Genomic DNA, 19912 nt, shown 5'->3' on the forward strand with positions numbered 1-19912 from the left:
GTAGCCATATCCTTCTGGTCTGATTCCTGCTCCTAGCAAACTCTAGACCCCATTTCTCCGGAGCCCCAAAGCCCTGACTCAGGCTGGCAACTCTTTGGTTCTGACTCTGCTCCATCGAAGATTCAGTCGCTAGTCTGCTGTCAGACTTTAGAGGCGCATTGCAGCAATCAAGCTATCCGAGGCATAGTCCTTTGAAATTAGTGAAAATGACCTGTGACGAAATCCTAAGGGTTATTCATTGTGGATGGTGCTTTTAAAAAGAGAGAGGCTCCGAGCTGCTCGTAAGTTGCTATGGTGATAGAAGGGCGAAGCTATATGATGGACAGCTGGTGTTCAGCATGGTTGGATACAAGGTCACCTGGCTTTCTGGTGAGCACACAGAGACACAGAAGAAACGGACACTGAATGAGCTTTGAGTGCCCACAAAAGGGTGGGTTTTTGAGGATCGATCGGGAGAATCGATGAGTGGCTCTAGCAGTGTGGGAAAGGGGTGACCTGTGGAAAGCAATCAGTGTGTTTAACCCTTGCCTGGGTTGATAGCTTTACCACGTGAAGACGGTACCATTAGTGTGGTCACATTCAGTGACCTTGAGGATTTCGGAGGACAACAGGAAGAATCGATGGCATCGGCTTACTTGGATAACAAATCACCTCTCTCTCTCCTAAATTCTTCTCAACTCTGTATCACGAACTGAACTGACTGTTTACATACCATCGTAAGACTGTATTGCTTGGCTTGAAGAAGTTTGTGTTTTATATTTACACACCTATAGATGCATAAACTCCTCCAACCTGTTTGATTTATCTGGTTTTATGTTTTTTAATTTCAAAATATACTTTATTAAAAAATAAAATTATGTACAATAAGCCATTCGATGACTCTCAATCCTTTACAAATGTTTCCATTACGGGCTTTACATTTCCACTTTTAGCCACCCACGTGGCACTCCGTTGGTTCACCTTTCCACACCACTATTGAGGAGTATACTCCCCGTCACCCGACCCCTCCCACTCCCACGGGTGGAGAAACCTATACCGTGGTCCTTCCCCACCGGGCCCTTGCGGTGGCTGCACCGAGTTTCAGTGCGTCCCTCAGCACGTACTCCTGCAGCCGAGAGTGTGCCAGTCGGCAGCATTCTCCCACGGACATCTCCATGTGCTGGTAGATCATCAACTTTTGGGCTGACCAAAGAGCGTCTTTCACCGAGTTGATGATCTGCCAGCAGCACCGGATGTTGGTCTCCGTGTGCGTCCCCGGGAACAGCCAGTAGATCAGAGAGTCCTCTGTTACACAGCTGCTGGGGATGAAACGTGACACTAGCCCGTCCATCCTCCTCCACACCCTCTCTGCGAACTGACAGTGTGCAAAGAGGTGGATCACAGACTCCTCCTCACTGCAGTCCTCCCGTGGGCAGTGGGGTGCGGAGACGATGTTCCGGGCGTACAGGAGGGATCTGACTGGGAGGGCCCCTCTCACCGCCAGCCAGGCGAGGTCCTGGTGCCTGTTGGTGAGATCTGGCGATGAGGCATTTTGCCAGATGAACTGGACGGTCTGCTCGGGGAACCACCCCACTGTGTCCATCACGTCCTTCTCCTGCAGTGCCTGCAGGACACTACGTGCCGACCACTGCCTGATGGCCCTGTGGTCAAAGGCGTTCTCCTGGAAGAACTTTCCTACGTAGGACAGGTATGGTGGCAACGACCAGCTGACTGGGGCGTTGCACGGGAGTGGGGCCAGACCCATCCTTCGTAGCCAGGGCGACAGGTAGAGCCTGGGCACATAGTGGTACTTGGTGCCCACATACCTGGGTTCTACACACAACCTGATGCAGCCACACACGAAGCTGGCCATCATGGTGAGGGCGACACTGGGGACGTTCTTGCCCCCATTGTCCAGGGACTTGTGCATGTCGGTCCGTCTGACCCGCTCCATCTTGGATCCCCAGACGAATCTGAAGACAGCTCGGGTGATTTCCGATCTGTAGGAGCGGGGGATGGGCCACACCTGCGCCAAGTACAGCAGCCCTGAGAACACCTCACACCTGATGACCAGGTTCTTGCCTGTTATCGACAGGGAACGCCCTCCCCACAGTCCCAGTGTCTGTTTCACCTTGGCAGTCCACTCCTGCCAGTTCTTGTTGCACACCTCGGCCCCTCCAAACCAGATCCCCAACACCTTCACGTGATCAGACCTGATGGTGAAGGGGACACTGGATCGGTCGGGCCAGTTGCCGAAGAGCATGGCTTCGCTCTTAGTGCAGTTGACCCTGGCTCCCGACGCTAGCTCAAACTGTTCGCAGATGCCAATCAACCTGCGATCTGACCTCGGATCAGAGCAGAAGACGGCAATGTCGTCCATGTACAGGGAGGTTTTCACTTGGGCCCCTCCACTGCCTGGCAGCATCACCCTTCTTATGCCCTCATTCCTCCTGATGGCTTCGGCAAAAGGTTCAATGCAGCAGACAAACAAGACAGGGGAGAGGGGACAGCCCTGCCTGGCTCCAGACCTGATGGGGAAGCTGTCTGTTTCCCACCCGTTGACCTGGACTGCACTACGGATGTCTGTGTCGAGCAGTCTGATCCAATTCCGGATTCCTTCCCCAAATCCCATTTTGAAGACCATGTCCACCATGTACGTGTGCGATATTCTGTCAAAGGCTTTCTCCTGGTTGAAGCTGACCAGGCAGGCATCCTGCACGGAGGTGATGGTGTCCCTCAGCAGCGCGAGGCTGTCCGAGATCTTCCTGCCCAGTACAGCACAGGTTTGGTCCGGGTGGATCACCTGTCCCAGAGCAGACTTGACCCTGTTGGCAATAGCCTTTGGACAGGATCTTGTAATCCACATTCAGGAGGGAGATGGGTCTCCAATTCCTAATGTCCTCCCTTTCCCCCTTCTGCTTGTAGATGAGAGTGATGATGCCTTTCCTCATGGACCCTGGCATGCTGCCGGCCAGAAGCATAGTGTTGTACACCTTCAGCATAGTTTGGGAAAACCATTGAAATGTAGTGGGGGGGGGGGGGTTGGCCTGTGACTCCTATTTTCTAACCACAGCCACTGATCTCAACCCCGTATTAAGGTCATGGGAAGGAAGCTGAACATTGAACCCTCCACCCTAGTGACGTCAGCAAGCTGATTGACAAGTGGTGGATGGGGCCAAACCCCAGGAGTATGTGATGGACAATCTAGAGGGAGCTTTACTCTGTCTGACCACGGGAATGTGAGATGGGAGAGTGTGGAGGGAGCTTCACTATATATCTAATTGTGGGAATGTGTGATGGTATTGTGCAGAGGCAGCTTCACTGTGTCTGACACCGGTATTGTGTGATGGAGCCTGTAGAAAGAGCTGCACTGTGTCTGATCCCGGGAGTGTGTGGTGGCATAGTGTGCAGGGAGGCTTACTCCATGTCTAATCCCTAGGAGGGTGTGATTGGACATTGCGGAGGGAGCTTCATTGTGTGTCTGATTTCGGGAGTGTGTGATCGGACCGTGTAGAAGCAGGAGTTCCCAACCTGGGTCCAGGGACCCCTCAGTTAATGGGAGAGGTCCATGGCAGAGAAAAGCTGGGAACCTCTGGTAAGGCAAACACAGGGAAATCTGCAGATGCTGGAATTTCAAGCAACACACATAAAAGTTGCTGGTGAATGCAGCAGGCCAGGCAGCATCTCTAGGAAGAGGTACAGTCGACGTTTTGGGCATCATTTCGGATCTCCCCTCCCCCTCCCACTTTCAAATCTCTTACTAGCTCCTCTTTCAGTTAGTTCTGACGAAGGGTCTCGGCCCGAAACGTCGACTGTACCTCTTCCTAGAGTTGCTGCCTGGCCGGCTGTGTTCACCAGCAATTTTGATGTGTGTTGCTTGAAACCCCTGGTCAGGGGAGCTATACTGTCTGAGTGCGAGAGTGTGATTGGAGACAACTTTACTGTCACTGAGATGCAACCCAGCAGAGGGAGGGAAGACCCGGACACCCGCTCATCCAAAAAGGGACGGGAAGGCACGGATGCTGGGCATCAATATTAATTACTCTATCTTCTAGCAACCGGTGAGCTTCCGGAACTCTCCATCATTGATCAGAGAGCCCCGCCGACCGAGCGAACATCGCGCTCTGCCCTGACCAGTAGTTCGGGAATTCCACCAACCGCGCGAGCTTTAATATCTATCTATTTATCTATGTCTCTCTCCCTCCCTCCTCTCTATCTCCCTCCGTCTCTCTCTCTCTCACCACTCACCCACTCTCTCTCTCTCTCTCTCTCTCTCTCTCTCTCTCTCTCTCTCTCTCTCTCTCTCTCTCTCTCTCTCTCTCTCTCTCTCACACACACACACACACACACACACACACACACACTCACACACTCACAGATCTGGGAGTCCCGCCCACAGCGCGAGCTCCAACTACTCTCCATCATTGGTCAGGAATTCCTGTCAGTTGCATGAGCTGTGAGGTGAGGGAGTGTCCGTTGTTTAGTGAGGGTCTTGGGTGAGGAAGAGAGTCTGAGGTGAGGGAGTGTCCGGTGTTTAGTGAGGGTCTCGGGGGAGGGAGAGAGTCTGAGGTGAGGGAGTGTCCGGTGTGTAGTGAGGGTCTGGGGGGGGAGGGAGAGAGTCTGAGGTGAGGGAGCGTCCGGTGTTTAGTGAGGGTCTCTGGGGGAGGGAGACAGTCTGAGGTGAGGGAGTGTGCAGACTTTAGTGATGGTCTCAGGGGAGGGAGTCTGAGGGGAGGGAGTGTCTGGTGTGTAGTGAGGGTCTAGAGGGAGGGAGAGAGTCTGAGGTGAGGGGGCACTAAGGTCAGGCAGCTCCCTAGGGTGGGCACTGGCTGAGGGTCACCCCTGAGGACGAGGGACAGTCTGAAATGCGGGTCTAAGGGAAGAGAGTGAGCGGAACTCAGGGAGAGGGCAGGAGAAAGGGAAAGTGAAGGACCAAAGTGAGGAACCAAATAGAGCTTGGAGACAACAAGTGGGAGAGGAGGAACAGAGAGAGAAATGGAGGGGATAGAGTGCGAGACAGTGAAGAGGCAGGAAATGAAGGGGGAGGGAGTGTGGTAGCTAGGGATGGAGGAAAGGGAGGAGGGGAGGAATAAAGAGAGAGAAAGCACGTTGAACAAAGCAGGAGAGAAAGAGAAAGGCAGAGCCCGAGGGAGGAGAGAAAGCTGGAGGGATTGCCTGGGGGGAGATGTTAGGAGGGTGAGATTGTGTGGGGAGAGAGAGGAAGGAAGAGAGGGATTGTCTGGAGAGAGAAAGAGAGAGAGAGAGAGACGCAGGAGGAGTTAGCCGTTGGGATAAAATATACAAGTGAGGGGCCGTTGGGATAAAATATACAAGTGAGGGGAGAGGGATGAATGGAGGGAGCAGGAAGCCCTTAGTCATTGGTCAGCCAGCCTGCCCAGCGTGCAAGTGGAGGTGAGGGAATTCCTTAAGATGTGATAGGCTAAGGGAGCTGACCTCCTCAACTCCTCTGGGAGTGGAGAATTTGCAGGGACACCTGGATTCTCATTGTGACCAAAGCTTACTCCCCTCATGCTCTCCCTCACTCCCAGACCTACTCCAAGCTCATCATCTCGGATGTCAGAACTTCTGTGATGCAGTGAGGGACATGGGCCAAGGGAGGGTCTAATACAGGTTTAGTGAAGGATCTCATCGTAATCGAAGGAGGTCCTCAGGTAGAGGGGTGGTCTGATAATGAGGGAGGCCCTGAGGGAAGGTTTTTGAGGGATCTTCTTAGGCTGAGGGACAGACTGAGTGAGCTTTCTCAGGGTGAGGGATGGACGATGGTCTGAGGTGGGTCGACTTCCAATGCTCAGAGTCCACTGATGACGGGTCTGTTACAGAAGGTATCAGACCGAGAGTGATGGACTCTTGTCAGAAGCAGAGGAAATGTCTGGTGAGGAGCCACAGAGGAACACTGAACAACAGATGGAAACCAGGCTGAGGTGAGAGATAGAGCTGAGACTGGGAGGCTGAATGTTTCATCTGGTCTTACACTCCACTGAGATATCACTGCTGTCTAATCCCTGCCTCTATTATTGTCATTTAAATTCTACAGCACTTTCCCATGACCTTCTGCTGTAGAATTACATCATGAGACACCAGCACCTCCACAGGAATACACAACAGATCAGGAGCTTGACTGGGTCACTGGGCTCCTCAACCCTGACCCACTTCTCAGATCGATCTGGGTGATTTGCCCCTGGCCTCAACTCCTCTCCTGAACCAGCTCCACAAAGCTCTCAAATCTCCATTCCTTCACAGATTGATCCACTTCATTCATGACCCCAGTGTTTAAGATTCTGGCTTTAAAACTGTGAGAAGGAATAACAATGTACATCACTTTTAAATGACCACACAACTTGTTACCACATTCCCCTTATTTGAGTTGTACCCACTTCTGGGAACTTCTCAACATCTACACTGTCATCTCCCTCTGGACCATTCAAATCACAATAAGATCACCCCTCATCACACCAAATTTCAAACTGTGCAGGTCTAAAGCTTTCAGCTCCTCAGGGAAGGACAGCTTTCTCATACCAGGAATCAGCTGAGTGAGTCTCTTCTCATCAACCTTCAATGCTAGTCTCTACTTTTAAACTCTCATACTTCATGATAATGACAAAATACCCTTTACCTTCCTGATTGCTTGCTGCAGCTTCACACTCACTTTATAGTGTTTCATTCGATAGAACACTTCAGACCCTCTGTACTCTGTTCATCTCAAATTCAATCCAGGTAGATTTTTCTAAAAATCTGACAATGTAAACTTTATTCGCAAAATATATCCAGGAAATATACTACAGTACATTGCATTCCTCATGTTTGTAATATCCAAACAATAATTTTGTCGTGTCTTGTTTGCTACACACTCAGTGGCCACTTTATTAGGTATACCTGTATATCTGTTCATTGATGTAAATATCTAATCAGCAAATAATGTGGCAGCAACTTGATGCATAAACACATGCAGACAAGTTTCAGAGGTTCACTTGTTCAGACCAAACATCAGAATGGGGCAGGGGGGAAGTGATTGAAGTGACTTTGACCATGATGGTGCCAGATGGGATGGTTTGAGTATATCAGAAATTGCGCAGGTCCTGCGATTTTCAGGCACAACGGTCATTTGAGTTTAGAGAGAATGGTCTGAAAATAAAGTTAAAAGTACATTTAATTTCAAAATATGTATGTGTTGTACATCCTTGAGATTCGTCTCCTAACAGGCAGCCCTGAAACAAAGAGGCCTAATAGAACCCCTATATAAAAAATAATTGAACACCCAATGTTCAATAAAACCACAAATCATACAAACAATAAACGCAAGCAAATAGAGTTCTGACTTGATGTCCAGAAAGAGTCTGTTACCAGACCCTCAGTTCAGCACAGAGCTGAGTCAGTGTCATGGAGCAGCAAGCTGAACAAGGTCTGTTCCTGACCTCAGGCTCCTTACCTTTTCAACCTGACCTCATCCAAGTCATCATCCAAATCCTGCCGCCTCTATTCAGCCTTTACCCAACTTTCCGATTCAGCATGGCACTTAAATTGTCGTCCAAGTATCAGGTTCAGTCACCTCGGCCCACCATGGGGCTTCGACCAGACATTTCCAACCAGCCCAGTACCAAGATTGTCGTCTAGACTCTGGGTTCTATCACCTTAATCTGCTCTGGGGTCTGGAAGCCACCACCTTCGAATCGACGTGTACCCGACCTTTCCTATTCAACCTGATGCTTAATTCAGTTGAATCTCAGGTCTACCTTGCTCTCAATTCCTCCATCTCCACCAGTTCTGCTCTCAGGATGAGGCTTTTCACTCTAGAATGAAGGAGATGTTCTTTTTCAAAGAAAGGGGCTTCCCTTCCTTCCTCCACCATCAACTCTTTCTTCAACAGTGTTTCTTCCATTTAGCACATGTCTGCACTTACCCCATTCTCCTGCCACCCTACCAGGGATAGAGTTCCACTTGCCCTCACCTACCACCCCACTAGCCTCCATGTCCAGCACATAATTCTCCGAAACTTCTGCCACCTCCAACTGGATCCCACCACCAAACCCATCTTTCCCTCCCACCACTTTCTGCTTTCCGCAGGGATTGCTCCTTATGCGACTCCGTTGTGCATTTGTCCCTCCCCACTGATCTCCCTCCTGGCACTTATCCTTGCAAGCAGAACAAGTGCTACACCTGCTTCTACACTTTGTCCCTCACTACCATTCAGGGACATTAACAGTCCTTCCAGGAGAGGCGACACTTCACCTGTGCTATGTTGGTGTTGTCTACTGTGTACGGCACTCCCAGTGTGGTCTCCTGTATATCGATGAGACACGACGTAGATTGGGAGACTGCTTCCCTAAACATATATGCTCAGTCTGTCAGAACAACCAGGATCTCCCAGTAGCCATCCAATTTAATTACACTTCCCTTTCCCATTGTGATATGTCCATCCATGGTCTTTTCCACTGTTGTGATAAGGCCACACTTCAGTTGGAGGAATAACAGCTTATATTCTGTTTGGGTAGCCTCCAAACTGATGGCACAAACACCGATTTCTCAAACTTCCAGTAATCACCCCACTCCTTCTCAATTAACCATCCCCTTTTTCCTCTCATGTAATCTTCTTGCCTGCCCATCACCTCCATCTGGTGCTCCTCCCCACAGCCCCCTTTTTTTCTTTCTTCCATGGCCTTCTGTCTCTTTCTCCAACCATCTTTCCAGCTCTTTGCTTCATCCCTCCACCTCCAAGTTTCACTTATTGCCTTGTGTTTCTCTCTCCCCTATCCCACCTTTCAATCCTGCTCCTCAGCTTTTTTTCTCCAGTCCTGCCAAAGTGCTTTGGCCCGAAATGTTGACTGTGATTTCTTCCCTTGATTCTGCCTGGCCTGCCGAGTTCCTTCAGCATTTTGTGTGTGTTGCTCAGATTGCCATCCTTTGCAAGTTTACTCGTTTGTGGTGTCAGTGTAATGCATTCTATATACAAAGCACTAATGTCATTCAAGCACAAAGCAGTACAGCACAGGAATAGTCCATCTGACCCATGATATCTGTAATTACCACATTGCCAGTCTGATCTAATCCCACCTTCCTCTACAAAGTGCTTATCTGACACTGTGCTGGTGTGGAAGGATCAACCCTGCAGTTTGTCTCTCATTCTCTGTCCATTACAATCCTATGTACAGTGTGACAGCATGGACACAGACACAGTTTGGGGTTGGATTTATTCTGAGGAAGTAATTGATCATAGATTAATTAAAGGTCTCGACCCGAAACATTGATTGTTCATTTCCCTCTGCAGATGCTGCTTGACCTGCTGAACACCTCCACCATCTTGTATGTTTTTCCAGATTCCAGCTGTCTTTGGTGCCACATAGTGGTGTTGTGTTTGTGAAAGGAAACTGACAGAGTGAATGATGGACTCTCCGTGTCAGACACAAAGACAACATCTGGAGAAAAACCACAGGACGACATTGAGCAACAGCTGGAAACAAGGCTGAGGTGAGAGATGGAGCTGGGAAACAGAATCAAGTTTATTGTCACTGATATTTGTTGTGAAAATTGTTTTGGGTTGGTAGTAAGGAGCAAGACAAACATTACTGTAATTTACAAAATAAATAATACCAGAGACAAATAATGAGGTTGTGGTCTTGGGACTGGGTGAAGGTTTCATTTCCTCGGATCTTACTGAGTTATTTTTGCTGTCTCATCCTCCCCCCGGCTCTACCCTTAATTGAAATCCTCCCATGCTGTCCACCAAGACCCTCTGCTCTGGAATGACTTCCCAGACCCCTCCACCTCTGCACATCAATAAAAATCAATATGCATAAAAGGTGAAATATGAAGGTTAATTTGCCAATAATATAAAAGAGGATTCCACAAGCCTTTTCAGATATACAAGAGTGAAAGGGAGGCAAGAATGGAAAATAACACTGGAGAGATAGTAACAAGGGACAAAAAAGACAGAGATACTCTAAGTATTTTGCATCAGTCTTCATTGTAAAAGACACCAACTACTACTACTACGTCGACTCAGGCCTAGGGGCCAGCGTCAGGCAAAGACACCATCAGTGGGTCGAAAATTGGTGTGTTGGGGCAGAAGTCAGTGCAGTTGCTATTTCTAATGAGAAGGTGCTTGGGTAGCTTAAAGTAGGTAAGTCACATGGGCCAGTGGATTACATCCCAGTGTACTGAAAGAGGTAACTGAAAAGCTTGCAGAGGGATTGGTAGTGATCTTTCAACAATCACCGGAATCTGGAGTGGTTTCAGAGGAATGGAAAATTGTAAGAGTCACTCTACTCTTTAAGAAGTGTGGGAGGAAAAAGCAGTAAATTATAAGCTAGTTAGCCTGACTTCAATGATTGCTAAGATATCCAGTGTTAAAAATAAAGTTTAGGGTACCAGGAGACACATGATAAATAAGGCCATGGTCAGCAAGGTTTTCTTACCTGACAAGTGTTGAAATTCTTTGAGGAAATGACAGACAGGATAGACGAAGGAGAGTCAGTGGTTGTTGTTGACTTGGATTTTCCGCAGGCCCTTAACAAGGTGCAACACAAGATAAAGCTGCTTAACAAGATGAGGGCCCATGGTATTACAGGAAAGATGCCAGCATGAATGGAAGAATGCCTGACAGACAGGAAGCTGAGAGTAGGAACAGAGGGGGCCCTTTTCTGAATGCCAGCCAGTGACTAGTTGTGTTTCTCCCTGGGTGGTGCTGGGATCACCTCTTTTCACATAATACTGTATGTCAATAGTCTGATTGACAGAATTGATGGTTTAATAGATGACACAAAGATAAGGTGGCATAGTGGCATCAGCGCTGGACTTCGGGGGCGAGAGGTCCCGAGTTCGAATCGAGCCGGCTCTCTTGCATGCTCTCCATCTGTGCCTGGGTTGGGTCAAGCTAATAACCGACCTCCTTTTAAAAAAAACCTGGAGAGGGATAGGCTCCACCAGGTTTCAGATGCCCAAGACATGCAATACGATGAGCATACCAAAAAGCATGTCATGAAGGCGCCCCAGCGACTCCACCGGGAGTTAAGGGCATGCGTGTACACACACACACACACACACACACACACACACACACACACACACACACACACACACAGGGTGTTGAGGAAGCAGGGTGCCTGTAGAAGGACTTGTATAGATCAGAGGACTGCGTAAAGTGTAGCAGATAGAATACATTGTAGGGAAATGTGCGGTCATGTGCTTTGGTACATGATTGAAGGTGTAGACTATTTTCTAAATGGGAAGAAAATTCAGGAATCAGAGATTCAAAGGGATCTAGGAGTCCTCATGCAAGATTCCCAAAGGTTAACCTGCAGGCTGAGATAGTGGATTCAATGTTAGAATTCATTTTGAGACGACTAGAATAAAAAAGCAAGGATGGAAAGCTGAGGCTTTATAAGGCAGACTTTATATTGTCAGACTGCCTTTGGAGTATTGACTAGTTTTGGGTCCCTTTTCCAAGAAAGGGTGTGCTGGCATTGGATAATGTCCAGAGGAGGTTCACAGGAATGATCCTGTGAATGAAAGGGTTAATATGAAGGACTCTTGATGGTTCTGTGTAGGTATTTGCTGGAGTTTACCAGAATGAAGAGGATTTAACTGAAACCTATTGGATACTGAAAGCTCCGGACAGAGTGGACGCTGAGAGAATGTTTCCTATCGTGGTGAAGTCTAGGACTGAGGATCATAGCCTCAGAATAGATGGATATCCACTTAGAATTGAGATGAAAAGGAACTTCTTCAGCTAGTGAGCGGTCATTGGAATTCATTGCCACAGATGGTTGTGGAGGCAAAGTCTGTAGTATATTTAAAGAGGAGCTTTTTTTCCAAGTGACCTGTTTTTACAGATTCCTCATAAAAATTTAATGTGACTCGGCAGTTACTGGAATGTTTCAATCCTGTTTTGTTCTGACACCACGTTTGCAACAGGAAACACACAGACTCAGAACAAAGGCTGTTTATTTCACACACGCAGGTATCACATGTTGAAAGCCACAGATGCGAATTCACCCACAGAGGGAAGTGACAGAAGATCCTGGAATAGGGTGGTGATGTGATACAGAGAGCGAGACAGAGAAAGGGTCAGAGAGATGCCATGCATATTTTTGGGGCTGAATATTCTATTTCCCTGCAAAACTTTGCAAATTATTCATTCTTGTTTCTGTGGCCATTACCGATCTAATACAGGGGCCTCCAAACTTTTTTTGCACCGTGGACGGGATTAATATTGACAATATTCTTGCGGACCGGCCGACAGTGGTGGGGGGAAGTTGTGGGGTGTTTTCAAGTAGGGTTGCCAACTTTCTCACTCCTAAATAAGGGACAAAAGTAGCAGTCAAATACAGGGCACTTGGGTTTACCCTGAAAAAGACTACCATGACCATGAAGCCTTGTGCGGGCACCTGTGTGCGCATGCGTGTATGTGCCCATTTTTTTCCTACAAATTGGTTTTAGCTTAATCTTCTTGATTCTTTTAAGTGAAACTACACTGTACATACATTATTTCTACTTTATATAGGCTGTGTATTTATCATATCATTCCTGCTTTTACTATATGTCAGTGTTATTTTAGGTTTAATGTGTTATTTGGTATGTTTTGGTAGGTTATCTTTTGGGTCTGGGAGCACTCAAAAATTTTTCCCATATAAATTAATGGTAATTCTTTCTTTGCTTCATGCCATTTTGGCTTACGAACAGTTTCATAAGAATGCTTTACCTTAGCGGGGGAAATAGACCTGGACCAGATGGAATGCACCCGCGTGTTCTGAAGGAAGTAGCTGTGGAGATTAAGGAGGCATTAGCGATGATCTTTCAAAAGTCGATAGATTCTGGCATGGTTCCGGAGGACTGGAAGATTGCAAATGTCACTCCGCTATTTAAGAAGGGGGCAAGGAAGCAAAAATGAAATCATAGACCTGTTAGTTTGACATCAGTGGTTGGGAAGTTGTTGGAGTCGATTGTCAAGGATGAGGTTACAGAGTACCTGGAGGCATATGACAAGATAGGCAGAACTCAGCATGGATTCCTTAAAGGAAAATCCTGCCTGACAAACCTATTACAATTTTTTGAGGAAATTACCAGTAGGCTAGACAAGGGAGATGTAGTAGATGTTGTATATTTGGATTTTCAGAATGCCTTTGACAAGGTGCCACACATGAGGCTACTTAACAAGATAAGAGCCCATGGAATTATGGGAAAGTTACATACATGGATAGAGCTTTGGCTGATTGGCAGGAAACAGAGAGTGGGAATAACGGGATCCTATTCTGGTTGGCTGTCGGTTACCAGTGGTGTTCCACAGGGGGCCGTATTGAGGCCACTTCTTTTTACATTGTACATCAATGAATTGGATTATGGAATAGATGGCTTTGTGGCTAAGTTTGCTGATGATACGAAGACAGGTGGAGGGGCCGGTAGTGCAGAGGAAACGGAGAGTCTGCAAAGAGACTTGGATAGATTGGAAGAATAGGCAGGAAAGTGACAAATAAAGTATAATGTTGGAAAGTGTATGGTTATGCACTTTGGCAGAAAAAAGTAAATGGGCAGACTATTATTTAAATGGGGAAAGAATTCAAAGTTCTGAGATGCAACGGGACTTGGGAGTCCTCGTACAGGATTCCCTTAAAATGAACCTCCAGGTTGAGTCAGTAGTGAAGAAGGCAAATGCAATGTTGGCATTCATTTCTAGAGGAATAGAGTATAGGAGCAGAGATGTGATGTTGAGGCTCTATAAGGCGCTGGTGAGACCTCACTTGGAGTACTGTGGGCAGTTTTGGTCTCCTTATTTAAGAAAGGATGTACTGACGTTAGAGAGAGTACAGAGAAGATTCACTAGGATGATTCCGGGAATGAGAGGGTTAAGATATTGAGGAACGTTTGTCTACTCTTGGACTGTATTCCTTGGAGTTTAGAAGAATGAGGGGAGACCTCATAGAAACATTTCGAATGTTGAAAGACTTGGACAGAGTGGAAAGTCGTTTCCCATGATGGGGGAGTCTAGTACGAGAGGGCATGAGTTAAGGATTGAAGGGCGCCCATTCAGAACAGAAATGCGAAGAAATTTTTTTAGTCAGAAGGTGGTGAATCTATGGAATTTGTTGCCACGGGCAGCAGTGGAGGCCTAGTCATTGGGTGTACCTAAGGCTGAGATTGATAATTATCTGAGTAGCCAGGGCATCAAAGGTTATGGTGAGAAGGCGGGGGAGTGGGACTAAATAGGAGAATGGATCAGCTCATAATAAAATGGCGGAGCAGACTCGATGGGCCGAATGGCCGACTTCTGCTCCTTTGTCTTATGGTCTAAATATGGGACAAGGGCGGTCCCGTATGGGACAAACCAATTTAGCCCAATATACAGGATGTCCCAGCTAATACGGGACAGTTGGCAACCCTGTGTTCAAGTTCAACAGTGCGTGACAGGGAATGAGGAAAGGTGCAGCTGACTCATATCGTTTCCTCGCAGCCTAGTAGCACATGCTTTGTGGCCCAGTGGCTGGGGACCACTGATCTAATAGGGAAATCCCTCTGGTGAATTCTGCCCTGTTCTGTTCTCCTGTTTGCCACCGGATGCAAACAGACTGAGATCACAGGGGTTTTGCATCATAGACATGGGATGAAAGGTCACTAGGTGAAACATGAGGCATTAGTATAATGTGAGTTGTTGAGAGGGTGACCAAGTGTGCTGGCACGTGGCCAAGTGGTTAAGGTGTTCATCTAGTGATCTGAAGGTCACTAGCTCGAGCCTTGGCTGAGGCAGCGTGTTGTGTCCTTAAGCAAGGCACTTAATCACACATTGCTCTGCGATGACACCGGTGCCAAGCTGTATGGGTCCTAATGCCCTTCCCTTGGACAACATCGGTGGCGTGGAGAGGGACGACTTACAGCATGGGCAACTGCCCGTCTTCCATACAACCTTGCCTAGGTCTGCACCCTGGAAACTTTCCAAGACGCAAATACCTGGTCTCACAAGGCTAACACATGCCGATAAAGAGGGGTGATAGCGAGAGTGGAAAAGTGAAAGACAGTGGAGGTGAGAGAGGAGGGAGAAAATGTCACAGAGTCGTACAACACATAAACAGGCTCTTTGACCCACTGGGTACATGCCAACCATCGAACACCATTGGCACTGATCCTACGCTAATTCCAAGTTATTGTCTCCACCTTCCCAGGAGGCAGTTTCCTGTGGTCAATTAATCTTCTGATCAGCGTGTGGAATGAAACCAGGACATCCTGCACTAGGGCCACCTCCTGAGACCACTCCATCTCATGATGCAAGAGGACAACACACTAGGAACAAGAGGACTTTGGCCTGCCCCCAGACCTAGGCAGCCACTCACTGGTCAACCTGTCCCAGTCCCACACCATTGCGCAAGAATGGAGAGGTCGAGAAAAAGTGGTGAATACAGCCCACTCAATCTCAAGGACACTCTCCCCACCAGTGGTCACATTTACAAGGAGTGTAGGCACAAGAAAGCAGCGTCTATCATCAAGGACCCCACCATCCAGACCGTGCTCTCTTCACACTGCTGCCATTGAGCAGGAGGTACAGCAGCCTGAGGGTCACACCACCAGATCAAGGACAGTTATTATCCTTCAACCATCAGGCTGCTGGACCTGCGTGGATAACTTCACTCGCCTCAATACTAAACTGATTCCACAACCTGTGGACTCATTTTCAAGGACTCTGCAGCTCATGTTCTCAGTATTATATAGCGATCTATCTAACTACAGTGCCTTCTAAAAGTAAATCCTAAAGGATTTGGACAGGCTCCATGCAGGAAGATTGTTCCCGATGTTGGGGAAGTCCAGAATGAGGGGTCACAGTTTAAGGATAGAGGGGAAGCCTTTTAGGACTGAGATTAGGAAAAACTTCTTCACACAGAGTGGTGAATCTGTGGAATTCTCTGCCACAGGAAACAGTTGAGGCCAGTTCATTGGCTATATTTAAGAGGGAGTTAGATATGGCCCTTGTGGCTACGGGGGTCAGGGGGTATGGAGGGAAGGCTGGGGCGGGGTTCTGAGTTGGATGATCAGCCATGATCATAATAAATGGCGGTGCAGGCTCGAAGGGCCGAATGGCCTACTCCTGCACCTATTTTCTATGTTTCTATGTTTCTATTCAAGCCCCAAACCACTGTTCACATCAATAAATATTACAGCCAGGGATTTTGATCAATTTAACTCATTTTTTTATTTGTGAATCCCACGTCCCTTTATTCACAACAGAAACCAAAAACAGAAAGTGTGAGAAACTAAATATTCATAAATTCAAAAGTATCCATTCCCTTTTGCTCATTATTTAGTTGAAACACCTCTTACGGCTGTTGCAGCCAACAGCCTTTTTGGATAAGTCCCCATTAACTTTGCACAATGTAATGGAGCAAGGTGCCAGAATAGTGGGGAACAGCAGTGGACAGCAATTGTGAGCTCTTGCCAGAAATGTTCGATTGGGTTAAGGTCAGGAATTAGATTGTTCCACTCAAGGCCATTAATTTTCTTCATTTGAAACCATTTCATGGTTGCTCTGGCAGTGTACTTTGAGTTGTTCTCCAAATAATTCCTCACCAGTTTAAGCTTCATGGCAGAGTAGGCAGGTTTTTCCTTTATCCCGGATCTCTCTGTATTCATCATCCCAGTAATCCTGATCAGACTAACAGCTCCTGCTCCTGAAATGCACCCCCACAGCATGATGCTACCTCCATAGTTTGGCTTTTGCACATTGGTTGTGTGCCAGTCTTTACCTGTGTGTATTTTCCAATGTCTCTATTGTATTTCTTTGTAACTCTGTGCCTGCATGAAAATGAATGACAGGATAGTGCATTATGACACTGGTAATAAAATCACTTTGAAACCACTCTCGTCATAAAACTTGCAGCACGTACAGGCCTCTTGGTCCATCCAGACCATGCTGACCATCTGGTACATGCCTATACAAATCCTATTTAATCACACTTGCTTCATAGCTTCCTGCGCCTTGTTGATTCAAGTGCTCATTGAGATATTACTGTTGCAGCGTGGATGAAATTACTGGAGAGGCTGAGTCACTGGTAGATACAAAGCAGCTTCTTTATTCGACACAACAAGGTACAGCAGGCATCTTACAGACGGAGACGCTTTCCGCAGAAAAGTCTGTTAGCTCAATGTGGGCTCGATATTTATATGCTAACCACAAAGGTAATCGCTGCTTAAAAAGTTATAGACAATGCTTCCTTTTGAAGCTACATACTGTGATGACAGAACAAATTATCGGAAGATTGATGCTGATAAGAGGACAATGGGGGAACATTCACAAATGTTAATGAGAGACGAGAGGGATTAACGAAAAGAGACACAGTTCCGAGTATTGTCAGACGGTTGCTTTGAACCCTGAACTGTTTGAAGTTTGATGGACAGGCGATACCCCAGCAGGGGGATAAAAAGGGATAGGTTCGCTAAGGCAACAGAGACACGACACCACGAGGTAACGAGACCCTGGAAGCGGTGTGCCCCCACAAGTTGGTGCAAGTTTTGGAGGTCTGGTCGTGGGACCAGCCATAGATGCACAGGGTGGAAAGATACGGTCGGGTGGGAACCCAGTGTGTGTGTCCGCCCTTGCCTGGGTGCCGGGTTCACCGCAGAAGCACGATCGTATCTGGAACGGAGGGGTCACAGTCGGTGACCGCAGAAGACATTAGAAAGGGCTCGCCCGAAAGCTGACTGCGAGGAATACCGAAGGTCTGTTTGGAATCCGATTTGCATATTCATTCTCTCTCTCTCTCTCTCTCTCTCCCTCCCAACGATTACTGCGAACTGAAACTGAACTGAACTCTGTGTCACTTGTGACTGATCATTTTACCCCTAGACTGCGATAGAGCTTGATTGATCCTATTATCGTAGTTCTGTGTACATGTGTGTTTATTCATTGCTAACCTGTTGCATTTATATCCTTACATTTAGAGTACGGTGTTACTTATTTCTTTAATAAAACTTTCTTAGTTCCAGTAATCCAGACTCCAACAAAGTGGTCCATTTCTGCTGGTTTGGCAACCCAGTTACGGGGTACGTAACAATACAAACATCACACCTTCAGATTTCATCCTTTCCTTCCGACGCCAACATGTCTGGGTTGGTATCCACAGCCTTTAGTTCAATCCACAATACATTTATTTGGCATCTTCCGTACTAACATAGAAGACAATTAATATTTATAATGTATAGATAATACTGTCTTCGAAACTACAGCATCAGGCGCCAGAAGCATCTGGTATTTATACCTTTAAGGAAGCCCATTGTGGTGGACTCAATCCACAGTTCTTCGTCAAACAGTTAAAATAGAAGTCTGGTGGCCAAAGTCATTTAAATGTGAACAAATCATCTACCCAAGAACAATCCACTCTAACAGTCCCTCCTCTTGGCCCTCCTGGACAAATTAAATTTGTATCAGGAAAGGCCAACCTAGGAGGATCTGCTTAAGTAGGGCCGCAAATATGCCCTGTCTTGAAATCCCCCCCCCCCCAATTTTATGTACCGCGATATCTATCCTAACATTACCCCAAATGTTAAGCAGAGAGGCTGTTCCAAGTCTTTAGGAATGCGGCTCCTTTGATGTGCCTGCTGTTTCCCTGCAGGCTGACTGCAGCTAATTACATTCTTTTGTCTTCAGCCCTTCATCCTCTGGTCGCTGAAACTCTCCTTCCAGGAGCACCCACAGGCTCTCTCATCAATGTACAGGAAGGGGTTGGGGTGGCCTCTACGTAAACCTCTGCAAGGACCTCTTCCCGGTGGCACCCCCTTCCGAACTGTCCGGCCAAGCACTGGCCCAACTGCTGAAAAGGGCCCAGCTCCTTTGACTGGGGTGACTGCTTTCAGATGCCGTGTGCAATCTGAAATGCCATTGAAGTGGTGGAACTTGCTGTCTCTGCTTTAACTCAAAAATCCCTCCCCGTCTATTTCCTGATAAATTTCTATACTATGCTATAAAATTAATCATCTACCTTCAGCAACCAGCCTTCTTTAGATTACCATCATCATCATACTTTAGCAGGCTATTCATGGTTTTCCAACATACTCTCAGTGTCTTCTGCCACGCTCTCAGCGTTTTCTGCCTTTCCGTTTTCTCCGGGTATGTTTTCATCATCTGTGGTCAGGTCTGGCATGGCCGGCTAGTGTTCCTCTCTTAAGTTCTCTGGAATTACCTGGTTACCGGGTACACTTGGTTCCCCACTCTGTCTGTGGGAGCAACAAGAGAGTGAGTTGTATGCTTTAACCTGAGTCCTGTGTTTCCACTGGCTGTGTCTGTACACACGTATCATTGGTTAAGAGTCCTGTCTGTGGTCCTATCCACCTGGGGGCAAACCCTGCCCTTTCCGGCAGCACCCTCACCATGACTTGGTCGCCGGGCTGTGGAAGAACTATCCCCTTTCCCTCTGGCTCTTTCTGGTCAGCGATTCGCTGTTGTTGTTTCGCTCGGTCCTTTAATACTTTAAGTTGACAGTAATTTTTCCCGCAAACAACAGGAATTCTGCAGATGCTGGAAATTCAAGCAACACACATCAAAGTTGCTGGTGAACGCAGCAGGCCAGGCAGCATCTGTAGGAAGAGGTACAGTCGACGTTTGTCAGGACTAACTCAGTTACTAACTCTGTACCTCTTCCTACAGATGCTGCCTGGCCTGCTGCGTTCACCAGCAACTTTGATGTGAGTTGCAGTAACTTTCCCCCCTGGTTTTCGGCAGGGGCCCTGTGAAATCTATCGGAATGTTTTCCCAGGGTCCCCTCGGCCCAAGCTGATTTGCCAGCTGTAGCTTTCTGCCCTTACCAGGGCACAAATGGTACAACGGCAGCAGAATTCCTCAACATCCCTGCCCATCACCAGTCCTGCTGGAGGGTTGTGATTATGCTCTGCCTTCCCTGATGCATCCCCCCATGATATAACTTTAGTCGTATCTGTCTAATAC

The 19912-nt window shown here is 47.5% G+C and overlaps 1 protein-coding gene across 2 annotated transcripts in view; it reads left to right on the forward strand.

Annotated features, from left to right (window-relative positions):
- Positions 1–19912, forward strand: part of LOC140207129 (uncharacterized) — a 95213-nt gene that overhangs the window by 48268 nt on the left and 27033 nt on the right. The window contains exon 3 of one of the 2 annotated variants that reach the window (XR_011888505.1): positions 9312–9462. The gene's annotated coding sequence lies outside the window, so the exon portion shown is untranslated. Of the gene's footprint in view, positions 1–9311; positions 9563–19912 lie in introns of those variants that run through there. The other variant, XR_011888504.1, reaches the window with a different exon arrangement.

Source organism: Mobula birostris, chromosome 13 (genome assembly GCF_030028105.1).
Source record: "Mobula birostris isolate sMobBir1 chromosome 13, sMobBir1.hap1, whole genome shotgun sequence".
Lineage (NCBI taxonomy): Eukaryota > Metazoa > Chordata > Chondrichthyes > Myliobatiformes > Myliobatidae > Mobula > Mobula birostris.